This window comes from Dromiciops gliroides, chromosome 4 (assembly GCF_019393635.1).
Source record: "Dromiciops gliroides isolate mDroGli1 chromosome 4, mDroGli1.pri, whole genome shotgun sequence".
NCBI classification, from domain to species: Eukaryota; Metazoa; Chordata; class Mammalia; order Microbiotheria; family Microbiotheriidae; genus Dromiciops; species Dromiciops gliroides.
The window spans coordinates 231,336,086-231,348,435 of NC_057864.1; the positions used below are offsets into that span (position 1 = coordinate 231,336,086).

Sequence of the window (12,350 nt, forward strand, 5' to 3'; positions counted from 1 at the left end):
CACAAATTCCTTCATCCCTCCCTGGTTTTACCCTCTTTACCTTGGCCCTTATTAGGGTGTGATGTCAAGAAAAAGCAAGCTCAGTGAGAAGTTCCTAGCTTATAGGCAACTTAGTTCACTGCATAGACCAGAAGAAATAACCTGTAGCTATCTCACAGTTGTTGATCTGTTTACTGCTACTCTTAAAATCTTTCATAGTAGAACAGTTTAAATTGGGAATTATTTGTAATGTATAAAAGTTGCAAAAGAAAAACATTTTTTTACTCTGACCATTGAACTGCACAGAACTAAGCTTTGATCTGATTATTTAAGTCGTGTAAGGCAGGCCATGCCTTGTCTTGCATTCAGCATTGCTGGCCTCAGCTGAAGAAAAGATGCTACTTTTTATTCCTTATCTGATAAGTCCTTTTTCATTTTTGCTCTGGTCTCTTTTAAATTTTTGTTTAAGTCTGTTCCATCTAGGCTGAAGGATTCAACCTCATGGCAGCTACCCACTGTGCCTATGTGTCTCCTCCCACCCTCTGAACTTCACAGCTCATCACATTCTGGACCAGGTCCTCCCCACTTCCCACCCCCCTCCCCCATGCCATGATTTGTTCGACCCCACTCAGCATGAAGCAGTTTCAGAAGAATTGTTGCCCCTTTTTCCTTATATATAGAGAAGTGGGTAATGTTATAGGACCTAGAACCCCAGAAGTTCTCTGGGGTACATCAAAGAACCTTCTCCTTGAGAAACTAAATCAAAGGACAGACATACCTAAAGAGATAAGTGGGGGGCAGCTAGGTGGCGCAATGGATAGAGCACCAGCCCTGGAGTCAGGAGTACCTGAGTTCAAATCCAGCCTCAGACACTTGACACTTACTGGCTGTGTGAACCTGGGCAAGTCACTTAACCCCCATTGCCCTGCAAAATAATAATAATAATAATAATTAATTAATTAATTAATTTAAAAAAAAAGTATCTGCCTATCTCCTGCTCCAAGACTGGTATCTCGGAGCCACACTCTGTGCCATGCCTTCTCCCCATGAGAAGTCCAAGGATTTCTCTCTCTTGGTTTCCGTTCCCCAGCCCCTAAATAAACTACTATCTTATTCTATTGGTTTTGTGTGCAAGAGGGTGTAATTCTTTTTTTTATTTGTGCAGGGCAATGGGGATTAAGTGACTTGCCCAGGGTCACACAGCTAGCAAGTGTCAAGTGTCTGACAAAAAAAAAATTAGATGTTTTACATTCTCTTCAATTTTTTTCATTCTTTTAATTTTGTTTTCTTATTTCTTGGTGTCTTATATCATTCCCTTCCCTTGCCCAATTAAAATTGTCAAGCAGTTACTTTCTTCCTTAAGTTTTTAGATCTCTTCTTCCAATTGGTTGGCTTTCTTTTCTTTTTTCTTTTTTTTTTTGGGGGGGGGGGCAGGACAATGAGGGTTAAGTGACTTGCCCAAGGTCACACAACTATTAAGTGTCAAATGTCTGAGATCAGATTTGAACTCAGGTTCTCCTGAATCCAGGGCCAGTGCTTTATCCATTGTGCCACCTAGCTTGCCCCCTGGTTGGCTTTCTTTTCATAATTTTCTTGAATTGTTTTTTTTCTTATTTTTTCCTTCATCATTCTTATTTGACTTTTGAAGTCCTTTTTAAGTTCTTCCAAGAATTCTTTTTTGGTTTTTTACCAATTGACATTTCTCTTTGAGGTAAGAGTGGCTTTTAAAAATCACTATCTTCTTCTGAATATAAACTCTGATTTTCTCTGTCCCCAAGTAGATGCCTATGGTTGGGTTCTTCCTCCTTTGCTTACTCATTTTTTTTTTTAGTGAGGCAATTGGGGTTAAGTGACTTGCCCAGGGTCACACAGCTAGTAAGTGTTAAGTATCTGAGGCCGGATTTGAACTCAGGTACTCCTGATTCCAGAGCTGGTGCTCTATCCACTGCACCACCTAGCTGCCCCTGCTTACTTATTTTTAATTGTACTTAGTTTTATTTTATTTTCTGCCATTTATTGTAATCAGGTTCTAAATCTGAGTTGTGTCCCCAGGCCTCAGGTCCTCCTTACTCTTTCCAGGGCCCAACCTCAGGCACTCCTGTCTACTCCTAAGCCATATGTAGGCCTTCTAGCTACACTGTCTGGCAAAAAAGCTCTTGTTCCCTGCAGGTCCCTCCTGCAATTGCAAACTTGAGCTCTTTTCTTTGTCCTGGAATCAAAACTGGGGACTCTTTTCTCCAGCAAATGCCCACAGCCAGCAGGGTCCTTGCCCCTCTGCTACTGAACTCACTGGGCCTGTGTTAGCTCGTCTCAACTGCAGCCACAGCTGGGACCACTGGTTGGCACAGTTGTGCCTGGCATCCTGGGACAGAAGAGTCTTTCAATCTTTGAAATCCAACTCCTCTCTCCCCCCCCACACACACATATTCTCTCTTCTGTCAGTGAAGCTCAGGGGCCCAGGCCACTTCCCCACCCAGGCATTATTTGTGGATTCAGCTGAATAAGCAGAATGTTTGCACTGCAATCAGGCCAAACCTCTGCTTCTGGAGTCCATTCTTTCCTGAGGTCCTCTCAAGTTGTCTTAGGAGGACAACTACTTTACCCCAACTTTTGTTTGTTTTTGCTATCCTACATTCACGTTGAGGTGATGTTCTTGTTTGTGGAGGAAAATTTGGAGAGCTTGGAATTTTCTGACCTACTCCACCTCACATAATCCTCTCTGCCTTAATTTTAAATAGGCCTTGAATTAGCTAGAGATAAACATAAATTTAAAATTAAGATAGAGAGATAAACTTTTGCCTAAATTTTAAGAAATTTTTCTGACTAGGTTTCTGAGTAACTATAATTGCAGTTGTAATGTTTTGTTTAATATAAACTCCATAAAAGAGCAACAAAAAGGGATTGGTGTTTGTTTTGGTTTGTGTGTGTGTGTGTGTGTGTGTGTGTGTGTGTGTGTGTGTGTGTGTGTGTGTGTGTGTGTGTGAGAGAGAGGCAATTGGGGTCAAGTGACTTGCCCAGGGTCACACAGCTAGTAAGTGTCAATCATCTGAGGCCGGATCTGAACTCAGGCACTCCAGACTCCAGGGCCGGTGCTCCATCCACTGCGCCACCTAGCTGCCCCTTTGTTGTTGTTTTTTTAAAGCTAATTCTTGCAACAGTCTGTGACTCCAGAGAGGCACCTCCATTTTTTTCCCTCTCTCTGTCGTCTAAACTCTGCAGTCTGGCTCCCAACTTTTTCCAATCCTCATCCTTCACATTTCTGTGAATCTTTTAAACTGTCAATTATCCTCTTCTACACTCTTCCCTCTAGGTTTTCATGACTGCTGTCTCTTGCTTCTCCTCTTACCAATCTGATAATTCTTTTTTGGTCTTCTTTGCTGAATTCAGGTTATGTCCACTCACCGGGTTTCTATCCTGGACCATCTTCTCCTTCTATACTCCTCTTCTATACTATTTTTCTAGTGAGCTTATCAGCTCCTCTGGATTCAATTAGCATCTCTTTGCAGATGCAGATGCACACAAACAACACAAACAACCTATGTGTGTGTCACTGAATGTGTTTGTATGTGACATATTGATCCAGATGACTCAAAAACATCATAAGCTCGACATTTCCAAAATTGAACCATAATCTTTCCCCTCCTAACCCTTCCTCTCTTCCTAAGTTTCCTATCACTGTCCAAAGTATCGTCATCTTCCCTGTCATCCAGCTTACACCTTAGGAGTCAGCCTCAGCTCCTCATTTGCTCCTTCCCTATATCAGATCAGTTGCCAAGTTCTGTCGATTTTACCTTCATAATGTCTTTTATGTATGCCGCTTCTTTCCTCTGACACTTCCATCACACTAGTACAATATCAACTCATGCTGGGACTGGCAAGCTGTTGGTTGATCTCCTTGAATCAATTTTCTCCACACTCCAGTCCATCCTTCACTTGGTTATTGAAGTGATCTTGATCTTTTGAAAGTGTAGGGTGACCATGTCACACAAATATCCCCCAACCCTTTCAGTAAAGTCCAGGATCACTTATCACCTCCAGGATCAAATATAAAATCATCTGTTTGGCTTTTAAAGCCCTTTATAATATGGTCCCTTACTTCCTTTCTAGTCTTCTTACACCTTACTTCTCTCACCTACTCTGTAATGTAGTGACACTAGACTCTTTCCATTTCTCTCACAAGACACTCCTTCTTCTGACCTTTTAACTGATGATCACCCATTTCTGGAACTCTCTCCCTACTTCCTGACTTCCCTGGCTTTCTTCAAATCTTAACTAAAGTTTCACTTTTTTTGCTAGCCTTTACCTCATTAGCCTTAGTGAAGTTATCATTTATCTAGTGAGGTTAATTTTTTCCTGTATATAGATAGATATATCCTTGTATATGTACCTTCTTCACTTGCCTAGTACTTACCTAGTAAAAGCTTGACTTGTTGAATTGAAATGGAAAGATTCTAGAGAGAAAGCTATGTGTGTGTCACTGAATGTGTTTGTATGTGGCTGTGTATGACATGAGTTGCCTTCAAATGCAAACCCTGGAATGCTTGGGTGCTTAGACATGGATATACATTAGTTACAATAACATAGATACAATTAGTTATAATAACATAATTTCTTCAGTGCTTTAGGATTTGCAAAAGACTTTCATGACAAGAAGTCTGAAACTTATATCCCAAAATTCATTTGAAAAGAGATGATATGGATGGGGCAGAGCCAAGATGGTGGAGGAAAGACACTAAACACACAGAGCTCCTAATCCAATTACCCCCAAAAACATCAATAAAAGAACCCCTGGAGCAGAAAAACACACGAAAATATGTAGTGAGATTATTCTCCAGCTATTGATAGATTACAGGGAGCTGTGAGTAAAGTCCAACTCTACAATCGCGCTGACAGAGACCCCATCGACACAGCCGGAGAAATTTACCCCAGAGCCTCCTTCCTCCTCCCAGAAGCCTCCTCTCCAACCAGAAACAGGGCCATCCACACACACACAGCTCCTAGCTAATTGGCTGGCAACTTTGATCAACAGGACCCACAAGCAAACATCACTTCCTGACTCTGAAGAACTGACCTTCAAAGCCCCAGAAAAGGTCATTTCTGGACACTAAAGCCACCTGGTCTCCCCTCAGGCCAGAGCTCATAATGTTCCTCCCAGCAGGGTGGGGTGTCATTCCAACTCTCACATATGCTTACCCAAAACTGTTGTATATACCAATAGCAATTAATTTTTTAAAATGCAGGCCAAAGTAAGCAGAATCAGACCAATTTACACAATGACTACAAAAAATGAAAGGAAAACATTAAAAACATAAGAACTTTGAACAATTCAATGAGAAATTGTGATTTCAGAGGGCAGAGAATGAAGACTATCTCCCTTCTCTTGGGCAGAGAGGCAGCAGACTAAACATATGTAATTCATTTTGTCTAACTCTGATGTAGGGGATGGGTTTAATTGATCAAATTGGTCATGAGGCAGTCTCAATGAATTACAAGATTCAGTGACTCAGTTTTCTAAGTTTTATTAGAATACTCTGAAGTCGCAGGGAGATCACCAGAGAGGTATCTCAAACAGGGAAAGAAGAATTGTTATATTTATAGTGAGAAAAGTAGGTTATCTCCTCATTATCTTAATCTCCTCCTTAGGGATATTCATATTCTAATTTGGACTTCCTGGGGTGCTAAGACATCCTCCAAGGTGGGTACCTTTTTCCACTGGGGTGTGTTTTGGGGGTTTAAACATCCTAAGGTGAACCTAAGAACATATTTGGTCTTTCTGCACATGTTCATAAAGACATGTTCAAACTTGTTAGACCTCAAGGGTCTCTCTGTTTAGGATATCTCTTTACTTTAAGATCTGGTTTCTAGGTGCAGTTTCTGTTTCCTGTGATCTAGGAATATTAATGGCTATTAATGGTTAATGATCCCTGGTTACTGTCTCTTTAGACTTTTGTTGATAGAAAAACTGAAATCTTAGTTTCTCTGTTAACCCTTTTAGCTACTATTTGTTTTTGTTTTTGCAGGGCAATGAGGGTTAAGTGACTTGCCCAGGGTCACACAGCTAGTAAGTGTTGTTTCTGAGGTCAGATTTGAACTCAGGTCCTCCTGAATCCAGGGCCGGTGCTCTATCCATTGTGCCACCTAGCTGCCCTCCCTTTAGCTACTATTGATCAACTCCTAGGTTATCTGTTAACCCTTTTAGCCTCCTCCATCAACTCCACCAATGTGTTGATTTATTTTAGGATCACACATTGATCAATCAAAGAGGCATGGTCAATCTAATCCAATCCTTTTTACAAATTATTAAACTAAGGTTTAGAAAGGCTAAATGAGTTGCCCAAAGTTACATAGTGAGTAAATTTAATGCCTCTGCTCCTTCCATTGGCTAACAGACTCTTTTGTCTGAAATATATCCTACTGCTAGAGGCTCCACCTCCCAATATTGTTCCATATTCTGAATTCTTTGAGGTCAAGTCCCTCCTTTTTCTTTGTGTGGGAAGAGAGGAAAGGAAAGATACTTCATCACTCTCTTAAAACAAGTGAGAAGTAAAAGATGCTCCAGCTGAACATACCTGAGCTGCAAGATTGAGAGAAATTATTATTAATAACCAATGATTTGAGAAGATAGAGTTCCCCCTTTTTCTATAGTCCGTATTTCAAAATTCAGTCTCTTAGAGGACATGACTGATAATGATATAATTAACTCTCCTCAATTTTGGTCAGACTCCACCCAACCTTACAAGGTTAGCCTAAGGTGGGAAGCACATTGTGTTCTGCTCAGATTTGGGTGGGGATAAATTCTTTGATTATATTGCCCAAAACTGGGGGTGGCTTTTGTGTAGAGATAATCTCTTTGTCCAAAAGTGACATGATGTCACTCTCTCAGCCCTTCATTGGAGTGAACCCACTTCTCATTGTAATATTCATTCTATCATTAATTGTTAACCAATCAGTTGATTGGCACCCTCTAGAACACCTACTTTTCCAAATACATATAAGGCATGAGTCCTGCTACAAGAATGCCACTGACCTCTTTTATTAAAATACTTGTATTATTAATAAAATAACTAATTCCCTGGAAATTATGTCTCTTGAACTTTTTAAACATTAACATGAGCCTCATTGGCTTGTAGAAGGAGCATCACTGACAGGATTTCAACTTGGGTCCTCTAATCAAAGAGGCAGTTCTCTTTCCACTACATACTGCCTCCATGTTGCCTTTATTTTTTTTCAGGTGATGTCATGTAGCTTAGGGGCTTCCAGTGAAGGGTATGGAAATGTTGGCCCATTCGTTCCAGGCTCACAATACAGATAGTGCAGAGATACTCAAATAAGTGCATTTGGGGCAGGAACCCATAACTTTCTTTTCCTTTTTCATGTTTCCTTTCCTACAGAGGTCACCTTCTGATCAACATATGCCTAGGCTTAGAGTTGACCTTTTGAGTTTGACATATATAGAGGTTTCTAAGTATGTGAGGACAGTATCCACTAGAGTAGCATTTGCTGGTGACAATGGACTGACTCTTCTTGCATTGGGGAAAACAGTCAACAACAAGAGGATGGACCCAAACCTAGCTATTCTACCAGAAGATTGCAGCTCTAAGGTGAAATGTAAAGTTCCTAATTAGTAGTCCTTCAAATTGCTCTATTTTTCAATGAGGTTTAAGTATCATCCTTCTATTCAATTGTAGAAGTAGCTATAAGTTACTGAATCCTGTTTTAAGTTTATTCTTGTCAAAGATACGCTTGTGTCCTGCATTTGGCAATCTTTTTGAGTATAACAATAAACTACCTATCCCATCACTAATTCATATTATACATTGAGTATGTTGGGGTTTTTTTAATTCCCCCAAATTTCTGAAGTCCTAGACATAAGGTTATGACCTTATTTACTGTAAGTTAAATCATCCTCTGCATATAATGGTAGGGGATTTAATGAGCTAAAAAGAAAATGTGAGCACAAGCAGCCTGACTCCTCTTAATATCAACATTACGACACAGACTGTGTGGTGGGACAAACGTGCGCACCCCTGGCTCCTAGCTCTCTTTCTGGTCTCCATCTTCGCCGTGGCGGAAGCAGGACTAACGTGTCCGTGTCACCACCATGCAGCTGTTTGTCCACGCACAGGCTCTGCACACCCTAGAGGTGACCAGGCAGGAGAGCATTGCCCAGATCAAGGCCCATGTGGCATCCCTAGAGGGCATCACCCCGAGGATCAGGTCCTGCTTCTAGGTGGCTCCCCACTGGAGGATGAAGCCATCTTGGGGCAGTGTGGGTTGGAGCCACTGTCCACTCTGGAAGTCGCTGGCTGAATTCTAGGAGGTAAAGTCCATGGCTCTCTGGCCCGAGCTGGAAAAGTGAGGGGTCAAACTCCCAAGGTGGTCAAGCAGAAGAAGAAGAAGAAGATAGGGCGGGCCAAGAGGAGGATGCAGTACAACAAACGATTTGTCAATGTGGTGCCCACCTTTGGCAAGAAGAAGGGTCCCAATGCCAACTCCTAGGCCTGGGTAGTCTGTCTGTCCCCAATAAAGCCACTACGACTCTAAAAAAAAAATAAAATAAATAATATCAACATTACAACAATGTATAGTTACATAGTACTTTGAGGTTAAAAAGAAACCAAAGGTAGAGAAGCTCTATACAGTCAGAACAAGAACAGCTCAGATCATTGCAAAGTTTAGACTTAAATTCAAGAAAGTCAGGGAAACCGCCAAACCATCGGTGTAGATATAACCTAAATAACATCCTTTACAAGTATGAAGTGGATGTGATGAGTAGATTTAAAGGATTAGATCTAGTAGAGTGCCTGAAGAACTAGGGGCAGAGGTTCACACAGAAGACATCAACTAAAAACATCCCAAAGAAAAAGAAAAGCAAGAAACCAAAATGTCTGTCTGATGATGCTTTACAAATAGCTTTTTTAAAAAGAAGGAAATTGAAAGGAAAAGGAGAAAAGGAAAGACATACCCCAACTGATCACAGAATTCCAAAGAATAGCAATGAGAGATAAAAAGATTTTCTTAGGTGAGCAATGCAAAGTAGAAGAAAACAATAGCATGAGAAAGAAAAGAGATTGTTTCAAGAAAATTACAGATACCTCGGGAACATTTCATGCAAAAATTGACACAATAAATGACAAAAAGTAGAAGAGATTAAGAAGAGAAGACAAGAATACAAGGAAGACCTACAACAATAACCACAATGGTGTGGTTACTGATCTAAATCCACACATTCTGGAAAATAAAGTCAAGTGAGCCTTAGGAAGCAATGATAACTAACAAGGCTAGTGGAGGTAATGTAATTCCAGCTGAGCTATTTAAAATCCTAAAAGATGATGTATTAAAGTGCTACACTCAAAGTACCAGCACATTTGGAAAACCCAGCAACAACTACTGCAGTGGAAAATATCTGTTTACATCCTAATCCTGTGTATTTTAAAATTCTAAATGTGGGTTCTAATCTGTGCCCCCAGTTTTGGAGGAAAACTGGCTAAAATCACTAATAAATTCACCAGGAGTTAAGAGTTTATTAAAAGATATAAGATAGTAAAGAGAGAAAGACTGAGATCAGATTCCTTATAGCATGGAAATCCTAGCCTTCCTAATCACCCACTTGAAGTCCTGCCACCAAACCAATGTCAACCCAAGAGGAAGTAAACCCTCAGCCAGGGTCCCCTTTCTACTTCATGTCCTCCTCCCAGAAAGGGGAGGCTCTTCAAGTTGATTGGCTGAGAGTGGTCTCCTGCTGATGCAGCAGTCCATAGCTTCTTGAGAACACTCCTTTAAGTGGGTACTTAGTGGTTCCTCATTCACACCCAATTCAAATACCACTAAGTCAATCAAGTCAGACCCCTGGGCGTCTACCAAACTCCATTATTTTAACACAATCCCAAAGAATGTTCAAATGACCCAATAACAGTGCTCCAGCAAAGGTTATATTTAAGCTTCTGCAAGCTAAGCTTCAGTAATATGTAAACTGAGAATTATCAGAAGAGCAGGCTAGTTAAAGAGGCAGAAGAACTAGAAACCAAATTGCCAACACTCACTGGATTATGGAGAAAGCAAGGCAGTTCTAGAAAAACAGCTACTTTTGCTTCACTGACTACACTTCGACTGTGTGGATCACAATAATGTGTGACAAGTCCTTAAAAAGATGGAAGTATCAGGCAGCTAGGTGGCGCAGTGGATAAAGCACTGGCCCTGGATTCAGGAGTACCTGAGTTCAAATCCAGCCTCAGACACTTGACACTAGCTATGTGACCCTGGGCAAGTCATTTAACCCCCATTGTCCCACAAAAAAAAAAAAAAAAAGATGGGAGTATCAGATCATCTCAACTGTCTCCTGAAAAATCTGTAATCAAGTTAAAGCCAAACATGGGAGTGGCAGCTAGGTGGCTCAGTGGATAGAGCACCTGCCCTGGATTCAGGAGTACCTGAGTTCAAATCCGGCCTCAGACACTTGACACTTACTGGCTGTGTGACCCTGGGCAAGTCACTTAACCCCCATTGCCCCATAGAAAAGAAAACAAACAAACAAATATGGGATAGCTGTTTGGTTTGAAATTGGAAGAAGAGTATGGTAAGGCTGTATGTTGTCACCTTGTTTATTTAATTTATATGCAGAGTACATCTTGCGAAATGCTGGGCTAGATGAATCAAAATTAAGGTTTCCAGGAGAAATATCAACAACTCAGATATGTAGATACCACTCTGCTGGCAAAAAGTGAAGCATTAAAAAGCCTCTTGATGAGAGTGAAAGAGGAGAATGTAAAAGTTGGCTTGAAGCTTAACACCAAAAAAAAAAAAAAACTAAAATCTTGCAACTGGTTCCATAGCTTCTGAGAAAATAGAGGTAGAAGAAATGGAAGCAGTGACAGATTTTATATTTTTGGGCTCAAAGATCACTGTAGGGGCAGCTAGGTGGTGCAGTAGATAGAGCACCGGCCCTGGAGTTAGGAGTACCTGAGTTCAAATCCGGCCTCAGACACTTAACACTTACTAGCTGTGTGACCCTGGGCAAGTCACTTAACCACAGTTGCCTTGCTTAAAAAAAAAAGATCACTGTAAACAGCAACTGCACCCATGAAATTAAAAGATGTTTGCTCCTTGGAAGATAAACTTGGAAGATAAACTATGGCAAATCTGGATAGTGTACTAAAAAGCAGAGATATCACATTGCCAACAAAGGTCTATGATTTTTTCAGTAGCAATGTATGGCTATGAGAGTTGGACTATTATAAAATCTAAGCACCACAAAGTCAATGCTTTCAAATTGTGGTGATAGAAAAGGTTTTTGAGAGTCCTTTGGACAGCAAGGAAATCAAATCAGTCAATATTTAAAGAAATTAATCCAGATTGGATTGCCAGATTGGAAGGCTAAATACTGAAGCTGAAGTTTAAATACCTTGGCCACATGAGAAGATGAATAGATAGTGTCATGGAAGCAATGAATATGAGCTCAGACAGACTTTGGGACATAGTGGAGGATAAGAAGGTCCGGCTGTGGTCACAAAGAGTCAGATATGACTGAATGGCTGAACAATAACAGAAGCACTTAAGGTAACAAAAGAATTCAGTAAATATTTTTCAAGTTCCAACTTTGTTTAATGCATATTGTTAGGCACTGAGTATATCCAAATGAAATGAGATACCTTCCTTAACCTCAATAAATTTTTTTATTTAATTAAATATTACATCAATACATCATCAATATCCTCACCTCTATGAACTGCCTAACCTGAATCTCAACCTGTCTAAAATTAAACTCATATTTCCTCTGAAAAATATCCTTTTCTCTACCTTCTTTTTTCCTGTTAAAGATACTAGCTATCACTGGATGTTTTTTCAGTGCCAGTGTCATCCTTGATTCCTCTGTGTCTCTCTCTACAGCCCCATCCTATCTACTCACCTGATTCAATTTCTGAAATATTTCTGGAATCCATACCCTGCTCTCCAGTGCCATTGGTATCATAATGTTATATGCCTAGCTTACTTCTGTCTTATACTCTTGTGTAGTGGTCTCAATGCTACTAGTTTCTCCTATCTTCAATACATCTTTCAAATGTAATAATGTTTACATTACATAAATGTAATGGTCTTTCAAATGTAATAACCTAACAAAATCCAACAGAGTAATATTTGTATTGCACTGCTTTACCCATGTCATTCTCCTGATCAAAATTCTTTACAATTCCTCATTACCTACAAAATAAAGGCCAAATGATGGCATTCAAGACCTCTACGATCTGAATACAACTTCCCTTTCCAGCCTTACTTCTTTTTTTTTTTGGTCAAGGCAATGAAGGTTAAGGCACTTGCCCAAGGTCACACAGCTAGTAAGCATCAAGTGTCTGAGGCCACATTTGAACTCAGGT

General features: G+C 40.3%; 1 pseudogene; it reads left to right on the forward strand.

Annotated features, from left to right (window-relative positions):
* The first annotated feature begins 8,080 nt into the window (after window positions 1–8,080).
* On the forward strand, window positions 8,081–8,478 carry LOC122753796 (annotated as a pseudogene).
* Window positions 8,479–12,350: the final 3,872 nt, after the last annotated feature.